We start from the raw sequence: 14,926 nt of genomic DNA on the forward strand, positions 1-14,926 counted from the left end.
TCTCTATCTCCGTGTATGTCGGCAAAACATTTCAGTAGATCCGGTAGATCGAGGACATAGAATTCGTCGCAGTACGCAAAAAAGTATGTCACTCGAAGAACTTCATCACGGAGGGCACGCATAACTCAAGACGATGATGGCAGTGCCTGAGAAGTGTGAAAGCCTTCGGTGCACTCCAGTGCGCCCACTGTATTCAGTCGTGCGTGCTCTCCGCCATATAGTTGTTTGGTCTTCGTAAGGCTTCAAAACCCTACGAGAGGGCGGGCGGGGGCGGAGCGCGATGTGTAAGCGCCGCGGGGACGGGCTGGGGCAGTGGAGGGGCTGGGCTGCAGGGCGGGTAGGGGTGACGCGCGCAGACGTGCTGCCCAGTTGGAGGAGACAGCGAATGGTAAGGCGACACGTGGGCGATATATGTGAGGCGGGAATCTGCGGGATTGGAGGGGATGCGGATTTGGACGAAAAGGGAAGAGGATTGTACTGTACAAGTATACCCCCCCTACTTTGTTGCCGTTCACCTGAAAGTGATTCATGTGAATGTGATAAATTTACCCGTACTGTACAGACAAGTGGGCTCCGTGGCGCGCGTTGCGTGTGGGGAGGAATAATAGAGAGATTACGAAGCTACAATTTATCCTTAAATCTCGTTACAAATCTACGGAAAATTTTGTGGAACATTTATAGCAGATTTGTTCTCATATGTAATTACGAAAGACCAAATATGGTGTAAATATGAGAACTAGCACACGGCATCCCATCGCCGGCGAGTAAGAGACGTCCCCACTACAAGCTAAAGTTTACGATACGTATTCCATCCTGTCTGAACGCTAACCTCTCACCCATCACCACGAATTTTCAACCAGTGCAACCATCATGCCGCAAACCGATTTTTCTCTTGCGCGTGCAATGCAGCGATATCGGTATCAACGCAGACGCATGCTCCTACTGCATGCAATTAACGCACCTTTGCCGTATTTTATACGAGAATGCGACAAAGCGATGCGTTCTCGTGGTGATATACTACGCATACGGCTTAGATCTGTCTGCATATCTTCTAACACTTCTAACCTCAACATGTATTCAGACGAGTGGTCCTTAAGGGATTTTCGTTTCTAGGTGAAAGACATCACCCGAATAAGTGCATGCATGGGCTGGGTATCCGGGAGGACTAAGCGCAATGGTTACAAGTGCGATCCTATAACGGCCTGTTGCATAGTTATGCGCAAGCTTGCATCCCCATGCCGTTGGAAAGATGTCGAATACTTATTCGGTATGCATGCACCTGCGTTGAGTGAAATCTTTTGGGAGGTGTTAGAAACATTTATTGAGGGAGAGGGGTACCTGCTAACTGATCTACGTGAAGGAATGTTGGCGGAGAGGGCGTTTTTGTATGCAGATAGCATCCAAAATGCAGGTGCGCCCCTAGACAGTTGTGTAGGGTTTATTGACTGCACGAAGATCAAGATGAACAGGCCAGGCGGACACGGTAGTATGCAACGCAGTTGCTACTCGGGGTACAGGCGCATTCACTGCCTAATCTATCAAACAGTTACAACACCGGATGGATTAATATTTTCTTTGTATGGTCCTGAGGTGGGTCGAAGGCATGACTTAACCTTTCTCCGGCAGGGCAAACTTGAGGAGCGACTACAGGGCTGTTTAACTATAGTCGATAGGCAGTACTATCACTACGGTGATGCTGCGTATATGATCCGGCCCTGTATGCAAGTAGCATTTCCCCGTATATGGGCATCTGTAGAACAGGAAATATATAATACTAGGATGAGTGCTCTGCGCGTATCAGTCGAATGGAGCTACAAGGACCTCAAGCAGCTTTGGTCTCTAAACGACTACGCACGTGCTCTAAATGTCCGACAGGCGCCCATTGGACTCATATATATGAGCTCAGCTTTATTGCTGAACTTCAAAACATGTCTTGAAGCCGGAGGGCAGGTGCAAACGTTCTTCAAGTGCGCCCCACCCACTCTGACCCAGTATCTCAATGCAGAGTAAAATATGCGCGCGGCGCGCACAGCGCGAAGCGCGAAGCGCGCGGGCGAGATCACTGCAACTTGTTGGGAAGGGCCGCAAACACGTCGATCATCTTGCTACTTTCGAGAATGGCCATTTTCTGTTCCTCAATTTCCACACCCATCTTTCTGTCCTCTACATCCAGCTTGCGTCGTTTTGACGCTTGAACGACGTCAAACCGCTTTCCCTCTTCCTCCACACGTCTCTTTTCCAATTCATATCTTCTCTCTTCCAACTCCACCCGCCGACTGTCCTGCTCCGTACGCGACTCCATATCCCGTACAAGGGCTTCGGTGGTATCCTCGTCGGACTCGTAATTGATTCTCCGCCTTGTCTTCCCAACATTGGGGTTCCTCCCCCCTCCGGGCGAAGCGCGACTAGCAGTACCCTGAGAACGGTTATCTGCTTCCACCTCTACAGTATGACCCGCGGTCTCCCCCCCACCACGAGCTGTCCGGTTTAACGCCATGCTCCTCAGCTCCTCCCCAGCAACTGCCAAACGCTTCTCCTTCTCCAGACGTTGGTCTTTGGCCGCCCGCTCCCCCTCTGCGTTCTCGTCCATATCTAAAATGAGATCGTCGAGCAGCGTCTCCCTCTCCGCATACACCTCCACTTGTCCCGACGATACCATGGATTTCTTATTGTCCGAACGTCGTTTCGAGATAACCACCTTGAACCGATCTTCTAAACTCTTCTGGGAGGGCGGGTCCTTATCTCCTAACAACGCCGGGGGCGCCGTGGATACGAATGTAGAGTGAGCTTCCTCAAATAAAATGTCTTTTCGACCCCATGGTGCCACATGCGCTTCCGCAACCGACACCGCTTTCAAAAGCAGGATGTCGGCCGAGTCGCTGAAGCGGAAGCGCTTAGAGCGAGGAGCAAATTTTTGCTGGCGTGTATGTGGGGAAGAGGGGTCGCCGCACTGCGTAGGTGCAGTTTGGAGAGCGGCTGCAGAGATGGAGTTTGCAGGCGGAGGGGAAGAAGCCGTGGTCTGAGAGGTGGGTGTGTTGCCTTCGTGGCGTGTCGGAACAGGAGAGGTCCGGGCGAGGGTGGCGTAAGATTCATGAGACGGAGGGGGCGGGGACAATGCAGGAAGGGTCAGTGGAGGTGTGAATGCGCGAGAGGAGGGGGATGCCATGGTGTTGGGGATACAAAATGGTGGAGAGTGAGAGGGATAGATGGGGTGCGTGATGTTGTTTGCAATGGAAAGGGCGTTGATGCAGGGTGTTCAAACGTCCTTCCTCGGTTTCCGGCACCAAAAGCATGATTGAATCAAACGCATATAGAGGGGTGGTTCTGAGGTACTTTTTTTAATTTCGTTATGGGGTTGCATCCAACGAAATCATTCTACGGTGCAGGGAGCAATTCTCGTTAGGCAATGACACCTGTCCCGCATATCCAAGATTTGTCGTGAATTTGTCGTATTTTTAGAGCTTCGTAATCTCTCTAATAGAGAGTTTACGGTAGCACCTTTCACGAATGATTTCTGCAATACGTAATACACGTTGCAGACCAATTAAAGAAATCTACAATTTGATGTGATGAATGTAGATAATTGCAGTGTCCTTCCAGCAGTGTCCTTCCAGCAGTGTCCGTCCACCAGTGTTCTTCAAGCAAAAGGGCGGGGGCATGTGGGGGCCTTACGAATTTAACTCAAATCAGGGATGTGAGAGTTGCGCTCTGTGCGCTCGTGTGATATCGCACACGATCGCGACGTGCACATCACAGTACTTAGCACGAAGTCAGCTGCCTCGTTCCTGATCGTGAGAGTAGGAGGAAGTTTGCAGTGATCGACACGGTCTCATTGCCACGCCAAGGTCGCAGCCTTAGCCCTTCCTCGAGCTCAATAAACTACTCCCTTTTCCTCAACCACCTTTTCCCGTAGCGCATCTATCGTACGTGCTATTCCAGCTTCGGATTGTACCGATCGCCACGCACGTTGTGCAGTTTCTCTCGAGTTCCGCGACAATCCGGATTCCGATCTCAGATACTGTATCAAGCTTCTATCGCGCTACTCTGACAAACAACAATTGTTGAAGATATTGAATTTCTCTTTCGGGTTCAACACTTCATCCAAGATGCTGTTTACTCGAAATCAATTTGCTGCCGCAAATACCGCGTTACTACGTAAGATTGAAGTTTGCGTCTTTTGCGATGATACGTTTCAGATGCTGATGAATGCTGCCAAGTCTGCCCTCATGTTTTTCAAGCCTGATGCTCCTGGATCGTCTTCCGACCATACCTCGGAGTTCTCTTCTCCTGAGCCAATGGAAGTCGCCAACTTTATTAGCGATCTCATCCCATCCGCCTTTGAAATCTTGGATGAAAAGTTCTTTCGCTCTCCGCTATTCCCAGTTGTCATTCTCTACGACATTGCTTAGCTCTATGGCTTTGGAATTACAAGTGTGGATGATGCTTATATCGCTCAAGTTAGTCTCACGAGAACAGAGAAAAACGACAAGAAAATTATGCTCCACGTCTGGTTTTCGCATCTCTTGGACTGCCCACCTGAGGGAACTCGATCGGTGGTCGATCGATATCGAAATGCACGTAATATTCATGTGAATTTTGCCACATCCCTTTAAGGCCAAGGAAGCGGAATTGGTGTTACAATTTCACCAAAACTTCAACCTACTGGTGAGACTCTCGCTACTATAGGATCATCTAGGCAGGACGCCCGCAACCCTCCCCATCCTGTACGCGGAGTCCTCGGGTCTGGTTCCCCCATTGCCATGATCGGTGCTGCAAGCGTCCCTCCCCAGGTTACTGTTCCCTCTCAGACCACTGGTAATAGTGACCGGCAATATCAGAGTGGCAATTCACACGCTAACCCCAGTAACGTCCAAGCATACGAGGACCCCCGCAAAGCCAATTATGTTCAGCAGATGTTTAAGGACAGTAAGCTTACTGGGAACTTGTCTCAGTCTGTGCAGATCACCATCAAGATGTACGAAATCTGCAGCCACCAGTACATTCTGACTCGCAGTCAGATGTCTGACTTTTTCCTTCACATATTCGATGGTGCTGCTCGTAACTTCTACTTTACAAATTGCGATGATGCAATGAGTTACGAGCATAAGAGGGATATGATGCTTATGGAGTATAACAGCGACGCCCGACAGATGTATATAAAAGGCATACTGGATATTCTCCGACTCAAGACGTTCATGCGGGAAAATGAGATCCAAGATGTAACCGATGGCCTCTGTAGGCTTGTGGACTATATCGAAGAGCTTGTCCCGCAGTGCCATCCCGACTTTAGGAAGGCTACCCATAAGATCAACTACCTTCGTAAGGCAGTCGCAGAATACACTGACTGGTCCCAAACCTCGATCCAGCGAATTATTCTGATGGTTTATACTTCAATAAGTTTGTGGCAGCGCTACACGAAAGCATTCAGAATCTCAAGGAAATGAACCAGATACGTAGGATGAACGAGATTGCCATCGGCACCCATCATGCCAGTACGCAAGATACATTCGTCCAGCAGTATGGTAGGCGTCCCAAGTTCGTTAAGAACGGTCCACCAAGGAAGTTCGATGTTCAGGAACGAAACAAGCATGGACGCACCTTCGAGGAGAGTAGACAAAGGAACGAATGCCACAAGTGCGCTGCACCTTGGGAGCCTGGTCACCGCTGTGGAAAGGGATCCATCCGTGACAATGTTCGTCACCGCCTTAAGAACGGCGAATCATCTGTTCATATCATGTCTGAACTTGTCGATGGTTTGGAGGAAGAGATTGAAGGGAATCGGAATTCTGACGCGGATGATGGACATGGAGCGGGCAGTGATGTAGTAGCCAACTTCCGAGAAGTCTCTGAACTGGACATTTTCGATTCGATCGTTGGCAACAAGCATGACGCAATTAGGACTTCATTAATAGAGTCTTCCGACAAGGAGTACTTCACTAACCACCTTTCAGCCTCCATGCAGGAGATGAATGAAGGTAGCAAGTACGAGCCCCCCCTGGATTTTCAGGACGGCGACGAAGAGCAAAGCCCCAACTTCGTCGCCATGAAAAGATTCGATGGCATCCGAAGCACCGACGGAGAAGGCTCAAAGATGATAAAAGATGGGATGACGTATTTCTCACGAACTTGAAATGTTCCAAGGTATCAGCCGAACTCCAAAACTCAAGTCCCGTTGGATTTTGTTGCGACATAGAAGCTCCGAAATCTGTTGTAGGTCGCAAGGAGTTGCACCGAATACTCACTGCTTTGGGACTTCGCGTTAGGAATGTGCAGCCATCTACCAACCGTTTCCGATTTGCATATGCTGTGTATGAGTCGCTCGGGAAGGTCTCTATTCCGTTATTCACCCGAACAGGTACTCCGACAATTATGATAGAGATAGATGTCGTAAACGCTGACATCCCCGCACTTCTTGGAATGGACGTCCTCGACAAAGAATCAATTAAACCGTGTACTATTTCAAACCGTCTCATAAAACGTGATTTTACGAAGACGCAGGACGGGAAGCCTTTGTACATCGATGAGTGGACTGTCCCACTTCTGAGGTCCAAGAGCGGACATCTCTACGCTGAAATGAAGTCCCCCCAAGCATTTTCTACACTCGGACCCAGTTGTCTAAGCTCCATAGGCAATTCTTCCACCCTTCCTCTCGTAAGCTTTTCAACCTCCTTCGTAGAGCAAGACGCGAGGAAGCCACACCAGAGACGCTTAAGGTACTCGAAGACATAAGCAAAAGGTGTGACCCATGCCAGAGGATCCAAAACGCGCCAACTCGCTTCAGGGTTTCATTTGGCGCTGAGAACGTTCGCTTCAATGAACGGATATTTCTCGACTTAGTCTATATCGACGGGTGTCCAGCTCTTCACATTGTCGATGAAGGAACCAAATTTAGCGCGCCGCGATTCCTCAAAAATGTGTCAACAAAGACAGTATGGAAGACTATACTCGAGTGCTGGGCTGCAATATACACGGGCCTCCCGAATCGTATACTTACTGACCAAGGAAGTCAATTTGGTGATGTATTCATCAATATCGCAGCAGCCTCCGATGTCAAGGTTGACCGCACTGGAGTTGAAGCCCATTCGAGCCTAGGCCTGGGAGAGAGATTCCATCAACCCCTCCGGAACACATATCGAAAGCTAATGGTAGAGCACCCCAACAGCGACAAGACTCTAGCTTTGTTACTAGCAGTTAAATCGATGAACGATACCCTCGGTCCGGAAGATCTCGTTCCATCGGCTCTAGTGTTCGGTGAATACCCTCAGGCATACGCAAAATCGAAGATCAAGGGTGAGAGATCCACTCGTTCGGGTCGTGCAGAAATGTGCTACCACAGCCAGGAATGAAATGGAACTTCAAATGGCCAAACTCCGCGTACAGCGTGCCATTACCTATGCTGTCAATGCTGCTGCTGATCGCTCATATCAACCTGGTGATCGAGTATTGGTTTGGAGGGAGAATGTAGTTAACAACAGAATTGGAGAATGGATGGGACCATTTACTGTCATGACTACAGACGAACAGAAGAAGCTTGTGTACGTGCAAGACGTAAAGATTGGCGCAGCGCGACCATTCAACGTCGTCCAAGTGAAGCCGTACTATGCAGCAGATACTTTGGCACATTCATTCATGCTCGATCTAGGGCAAAGTCTTCGCCAGTTCGGGAATCCGAAGGAACAAGAGTTCTTCTTGACCGAAATAATCGACAATAGTGACCCCCGTGCAAACAGCAAGGAAATGGAAAATGCCAAAACCAAGGAGATTGGGAATCTTCTCCGCAGGGGAACATTCAAGGTAATTCTCAAAGAGGACATACCTCCGGATGGAAATGTACTGCCAGGACGTTTCGTGTTATCTATCAAGTCCACAGAAGACAAAAAGGTCAAGTATAAGGCTAGGTACGTCATTGGAGGACACCGTGACAAGTTCAAGGACATGATGGTGCACGCATCGACGACACTCCAGCCACAGTCTATAAGGCTTTTGCTAGCGATGGCATCAACGTTTGGCTTCGATATATGGACTGCGGACGTAAGGGAAGCCTATCTCCAAGCTGCAGAACCGCTTTCCCGGGAAATATTCCTGAAGAGGCCTGCCCCAGAGTTCGAACTGAACCCTGAACAGTGCTTTCAGCTACTAAAGCCCTTGTATGGACTCTGCGAATCTGGTGATTTATGGCATGAGACGCTGGAATAGCATCACCGCGCTGACCTCGGAATGAAACCCTTTAGGGTTGACCCCGCCTTGTATTATCTTACCAGTAACGGGATTCTTCGAGGACTCAGTGGCAGCTATGTAGATGACATCATCCGCACAGGTGATGATAAATTCCGCAAGATATCGAGGAAGACAGGCGAGAAGTTCGAGATGGCAGAAGAGGAACAGATACCGAGCAATTTTACTGGATTTTCACTCAGCCGTGACAGCGAAGGAAACATTATGTTGGATCAACATGCGTACCTTCGCAAACTCGAGATCCTCAATTCAGACGCATCGTTGGGGATGTTTCGCTCAATGAGAATGCGGTTAGCGTGGTTGTCTAACTCCAGACCAGATTGCTTATTCGAGATATCACAGCTTGCCCAAGTTACCGAAAGCATGTTTGAAAGCTGTAAGAAGCAAGTCATCAAGCGCTTGAATAAGGCTGTCAAGTACGCTATCAAAAATCAGCTCTCCCTTAAGGTCCGTCGGCTCGAAACCAAAAGCATCCACATTATTGGATTCTCGGACGCATCTTTTGCGAACAATGCAGACCTCTCATCTCAGCTCGGGTACATAATATTTCTTGGTGACAGACACGACAACGTCGTGCCCATTTGCTTCAAGTCCTACAAAGCTCGTCGAGTGACGCGGTCTGTCATGGCAGGTGAAGTTATTTCTTTCAGTGATCTCTTCGATGCCGCCGCCGCACTATCGCAGGACCTTGCAATTGTACTGGGAAAGCGGGTACCTGTCCAGTTTTTAACTGATAGCAAGTCACTTTTCGATGTCATATCGAAGGGTTTTCGCACCTCTGACCAGAGAACAATGCTTGATATTGCCGAGGCGCGAGAGGGATTCAAAGAAAAGATCATTTCAGACATCGGGTTTGTTAGGAGTTCGAACAATATAGCTGATGGACTTACAAAGTACATGTCCCAAGCACAGCTGCATAGGGTAATCGCTGAAGGGACGCTTCAGGTAACACCGGAGCAGTGGATTGTAAGAGCCTGAGAAATATTGTGAACGAACTGTTTGGTCAGTCGACTTTATTGACCTTCGCCGTACTAAGTTGGAACATTTCGGCTACCCTAAGTCTCTTAGCCCCTGGACCACCACACATCTCCAAGCTCTCTTGTGTCAATCGCATAGGATGTTTTTCCTCGGAGTCATATATGACAGATTTATCAGCATCGAAATCGATACAGTGATCCACAACATTCGCCTGGACGAGGCGCATGATCCAAACACCTTTCGCGTCTTCAGCTAGCCATGCAAAAGGCGATTTCAACTAATCCAGGTGTAACATCTTTCTCACACCCTTCCTCGGCTTCCTGATTCTACAGTTGATCCCCATCCGATGAACAACATTTCCCACCTGTCCGACTTTCGTGAAATGCATTGACTCCGCCAACATTTGAGCTCGCATTTTATCCGCCACTCCCCACCCACGCCAAGCCCCACCGGCATTTACAATGGCGGCTGGTAAACAGTCCAAGTCACAACTGCTGGCGGACAGAAGATGCTCATGCAACAAATGATAGCGAGCTAAAGCATTACTTTGCTTCCTCGAACCGGGACCTCCTAGCATCACAACTATTCCTGGATTGCGTCTGACAAATTCTAGGACCGACTCCGAACAAGGTTCTCACGTCCCGCACCCATAACTTGAGAACGGGTGTTAGTGAAGGCTGGTACCAAGCAAGCGCGTGGGAAAATTTTTCGATCCTTATCTAGGGCACGACTGTTGAAAGAAATTGCTCTCGAGCCACTCGGCGTGACTTGGAGTGAAGAATTGTCCACCTCGTGGAAGTTTTCATGCCCCCCGGTCATTAGCGCAGACGCATACAATTTCCCGAATTTCAATGTGAGACTGTCCTTGCCACGTGATCCATCGCCCCACACAACCGCCTCTATTTCCCAAGCTGATATTTCAGCTCTCCTGAGTGACTTGGGATTAATTTCTTCACGTACACCCCCGGACTTTAGGTCCGATATTTCGTATCTCATGATTGACCTGGGACTAAGCGCCTCACGTACACCCAGCTTTGGGTCCGTCTCAACATCTCGCAACTCCGAGCGTGACATCCTCACACACCGGTGTTCCGAAGAAAAGCGTAGTCAAGGACGTAGCCCTCCAATTGCGACCGATACGAAAGGATGTGCAGGACGGCGTGTTGCGGAATGAAAATGGCTAGGAGCCGCAGTACAACGGTTAGAAAGGGCCCCTCGCTCGTCGCTCAATATGCGAGAGAGGATAAAACTTGTGGAGAGGAGATGGGTTATTGCGCGGAGCTGTTCTAACTACAACAGTGCCACAAGCTTGAAGGTACTGCATTTAAATAGCAACTATGGAGTGCAACGCGCAACTGGAGGGATTGTAGATAATTGCAGTGTCCTTCCAGCAGTGTCCTTCCAGCAGTGTCCGTCCACCAGTGTTCTTCAAGCAAAAGGGCGGGGGCATGTTGGGGCCTTACGGATTTAACTCAAATCAGGGATGTGAGAGTTGCGCTCTGTGCGCTCGTGTGATATCGCACCCGATCGCGACGTGCACATCACAGTACTTAGCACGAAGTCAGCTGCCTCGTTCCTGATCGTGAGAGTAGGAGGAAGTTTGCAGTGATCGACACGGTCTCATTGCCACGCCAAGGTCGCAGCCTTAGCCCTTCCTCGAGCTCAATAAACTACTCCCTTTTCCTCAACCACCTTTTCCCGTAGCGCATCTATCGTACGTGCTATTCCAGCTTCGGATTGTACCGATCGCCACGCACGTTGTGCAGTTTCTCTCGAGTTCCGCGACAATGAAAGTTGCTGAAATGTGGCCACATCGTGAAATCGTGTGAGAAATCCGGTCTCTCAGGGCCATTCCATTCATCGTGATTGGCAATCATGCAATCACGCGATCACGCGATCACGACATTAATTTAACGTCGTTCTGCATCGTTCCATTCTCCAACGTGTGCTTCTTGTAGCTGTAAGCACATGTCCACGGCTTTGCATGTGCATGTGTTCACGCACTTCTTGCTTATTTGAATGGGGTTCAAATCTTTTAAAATTGCAAGGAGCATTACAAGAAGTTGGAGCACAAGATTAATTTTAAGTCGATTGGTAATTTCTTTAATGAGCATGACCATTTTTTAGGAAACGAAATATAAACAACCAACCTCAAGGGAGCAGGCACCATTTATTGACGTGATTGCGTGATTGCGTGATTGCCAATCACGATGAATGGAATGGCCCTCAGAAACTGGCGCCAAACTAACATATGCGTGGCCAACCTGGGCTCCATCCGACTGCCTGCCAGTCGCACTCACATCGACTCCGATCCAGAACCCATCTCTCTCGTGGCCTTTCCTGCCCATCTAAAGATATGGCCCAGGTCGTTCAAGACGACGGACCTCCGGCCGCTGTGGCAACGCTCACAGAAAATGCGTCTACTCCTTCTCATTGCGGAAGCACTTATGGGCCAAACTCAGCTGTTGCTACGTCCAAGCCTGTAGAGCCAACCAAAGCCGAAAGAAAGCCGACATTTTCCGCCAGCAATGACCTGATCCTCACCCGCGAGGTTGCCGCAGCGAAGGCGCATATTGCCCCTTATGGTGAAGTTCAGCGGCGATTCAAAAAAGCTGCTCCCAATGCTAATCTAAACCCCGCACTTCTTATTCCCGTCACGCACAAGAGCATACAGGATGGGTACAAAAAAGTACAATACACTTTCGACAAGGGAGACAGCAAGACTCGGCTAATGTCAGATGTAGGAAGGGAAGTAACAGAGCTGGAAGAGCTTCTAAGTAGTATGACAGATGCCAGGGAAGACCTCAATAATAAGCGTACAGCCGAAAAAGATGTATTACCGGACGCCGAGCGCAAGACAAAACAGACAGGAGACGACCTTGTCCGCCGGTCTTTGAAAAGCGGCGGCGATCGGGAGCTTCCAAGTGATTCCTGTTAGATTAAAGCGAAAAAGCGTCGCAATATGTCAATTTCACCAGGAAGGCACCATCAAAGCGGCTTAGCAGGTTTTAGTGAGGCACTGCGAGAAGGCCATATGAGTCTGATAGAGCTGGGGCGCCAGCGTTTCGAATTCGAAAAAATGCGTTACGCCCAAGAGGTTAAGGATCGCGAAGTGGAAAGAATCCAGCGAAAAGAGGAACGAAAGGAGCAGAACGAAGTGGATTTGAAGAAGTTCAAAATGATTCTGGACATGATGCGCGGGACACGGTCAGATTAAAATTTTTTAATGGGCTTTCAGGATATGTTGGCAGCTGTACGCCGGTCTTGAAGACGATTACGGGACGTCATGCGTCTTCATAGTGAAGATAAATTTGAAGGGATGGTGGAGTACACGAAAAGTACTGTGAAATTGGGTTTGAGTATAAACAGTTACGCATGTTTGTTAGTAAGCAACCAGATATATAGAACGTTCCGATGGATGCCTCGTTGACCCTCATTTTTCTTTTGAGTCCAAGATAGTCTAGTAACCGTTGACGTTTTTAAAAAACCACTTTACAGAAATTCGAGACTTTGGAAATGCCTCGTTGAACATTCTTTGAGATAGGGATAAGTGCGAACCCTGGTACGGAACTGCCATGAAAACGCGTGTGTTGTAGCCTGAGTCGCTGTAAACAACGTACTGATCACCGTCTATATGGGTGAGACCTGGCATGCTTTCCTCTAAACCACTTTTGAGATACAGCGTCCAGTCGTGGCGTCTGCCCTCTACAGGTCCGAAGAGGTGCAGGAAGAGCCCAAAAGGAGATGTGACTGCTTGGAATTTAATTGCGTGGTTCCGTTTGTGACCGCTGTATGCCACACGCTGCTGAAGTCCGTCTCGCGAAAGCCGAGTGATCGAAATATTGGTAGCGTCTATGAAACCTACGCATTTGCAGAGCGCTTCGCTTTTATTCTCTACTGCCGCAGCGTATGATGCAGCACGCGCAGTGAGAAACTCGGCATCGATGTTTCCCTGTATACAGTGCTCTCTTTGCTTGACAAAAGCCTCGATTCTCTCGGAGAAAATGTTTGAGAGCTGAGGTGTATGCTTCGAGAGCAACGTCTGGAGGTCTTTCCAGCGAGCTGGTGATGACATTCGGAGCAGCACAACGCGCGGAACCTGGAGGCGTGTTACTGAATATCCGTTGCATATGGTTCTGACTTGCATTTATGGCCTTGCAATAGCTTCTGCAATTTGGCTCAAGTTGCTGTGACGAAAGCGAAAGAGAGAAATGCATGCAACTTCATATATCATTTGCAATGTTCTACTGAAATTTGATAGAGATATGTCTATGCATCTGCGCATGTACGTCATGTAGCATTGATACGCTTCAGCGTATGCTTGAGCTGCCAGTACCAAGGCTGTGCTCAAGATAGATCCGTTGGCGCTGGTCTGCCTCCGTCGCGCTATAGTAGAGACAGCCTGCAGCCAGTCATGTCTTCTTTGTTTAGTTCGAGCAGGTGTGTGATCGCGGTGCCGGTGGAGAGGCATGTTTATGGCATAGATCTGGAACAGGGGAGGCTGTGATGAAAACGTGCCGTAATGGTAATACTCACGCCGGCTTTCTAGATCAGCCTACCGTAAATCCATTTCAAAGATAAAATTTTGGATGTGAATAATATGTTGGGATAAATGCCATTTGTCCCAAGTGATTTCTCACAGTCGATACCGTAAACCCTAAAATGCGAAAAAGTTCGAATATATAATAAATTCCAAACTTTTTGGAATGAAAGTTTCAATATAAATAAATGGAATGGAGTGGATAAAGTGGACGCTCTGGATGGACGCAGTGGGTCCATCTAGAAATTGCCAGATACAGTGTACAGTGCTTTCCGTCTGCTGTTCACCCGAATATGTTCATACTGTAGGGGCAGGAGAGCTGGGGGGTAGGAACACAGACGATGAGAAGGGTATAGTATCAGTATACTGTGCCCCCTGGAGGGGAATAGGAAAAGAGAGGAAAAGAAGGGGATTACAGTCCATACCACTCAATAGTGCAGTACCGTGCCACGAGGTGAAATGATGCACTATTGGCGTGTTGCACTACTCAAGGGAGATCTGGAAAAAACACTTTTACAGCGTAGCTTAACTTGAAGAAATACCCGCTTCACACATGTCAAGAGTCGTGATACTCTGTAATCGGTTTTGAACTGCACCATTGACGGTTTGCACTACTCAAAACTGCACTATTAACGAGGTACTCTCTGTACTGCAGTGCTCTCTGTACTCCAGAGAGTACAGAGAGTACCTCGTCAATAGTGCAGTTGTGGTGCGGTAGCGGGAGTTTACTACAGAGTCTGTACTTTTTACTGTTTTTGCATGCAAATCGCGTCTACCGCCTGCTTACACAACTCCTTGCTTCACACTGTCTGTGAACTTCACAGAGGCACACTGTACAGTGCTCTCCCATTTTCCCCAATTCTGAGGCGCTGGTCATCCGCGGTCTTGCGTTGCAGCTCGCCACTGGCGCGTCTTTGTTCTCCCTTATGCGCCACGCCACGCCTCGCCCTCCCTCCCCCCTGCCCTGCGACCGCCGCCATCCCCTCGCCCCACCACCCCTTCAAACCTCCCCTCTTGCACGCCTGCACCGCCCCCACCATGACGTCTGCCTTCCTCGCCGGCGCGACGCTGCTGCCTCGGCACGCGCCAGCCAACCCGCTCGCGCCGCGCCGCTTCGCACGCGCGCCGATCGCGCGCCGCCCGCACGCGCCGCCGCGCATGGCCGACCCGCCG

The sequence above is a fragment of the Chondrus crispus genome, genomic scaffold (assembly GCF_000350225.1).
Source record: "Chondrus crispus Stackhouse genomic scaffold, scaffold_21, whole genome shotgun sequence".
Taxonomy (NCBI): Eukaryota; Rhodophyta; class Florideophyceae; order Gigartinales; family Gigartinaceae; genus Chondrus; species Chondrus crispus.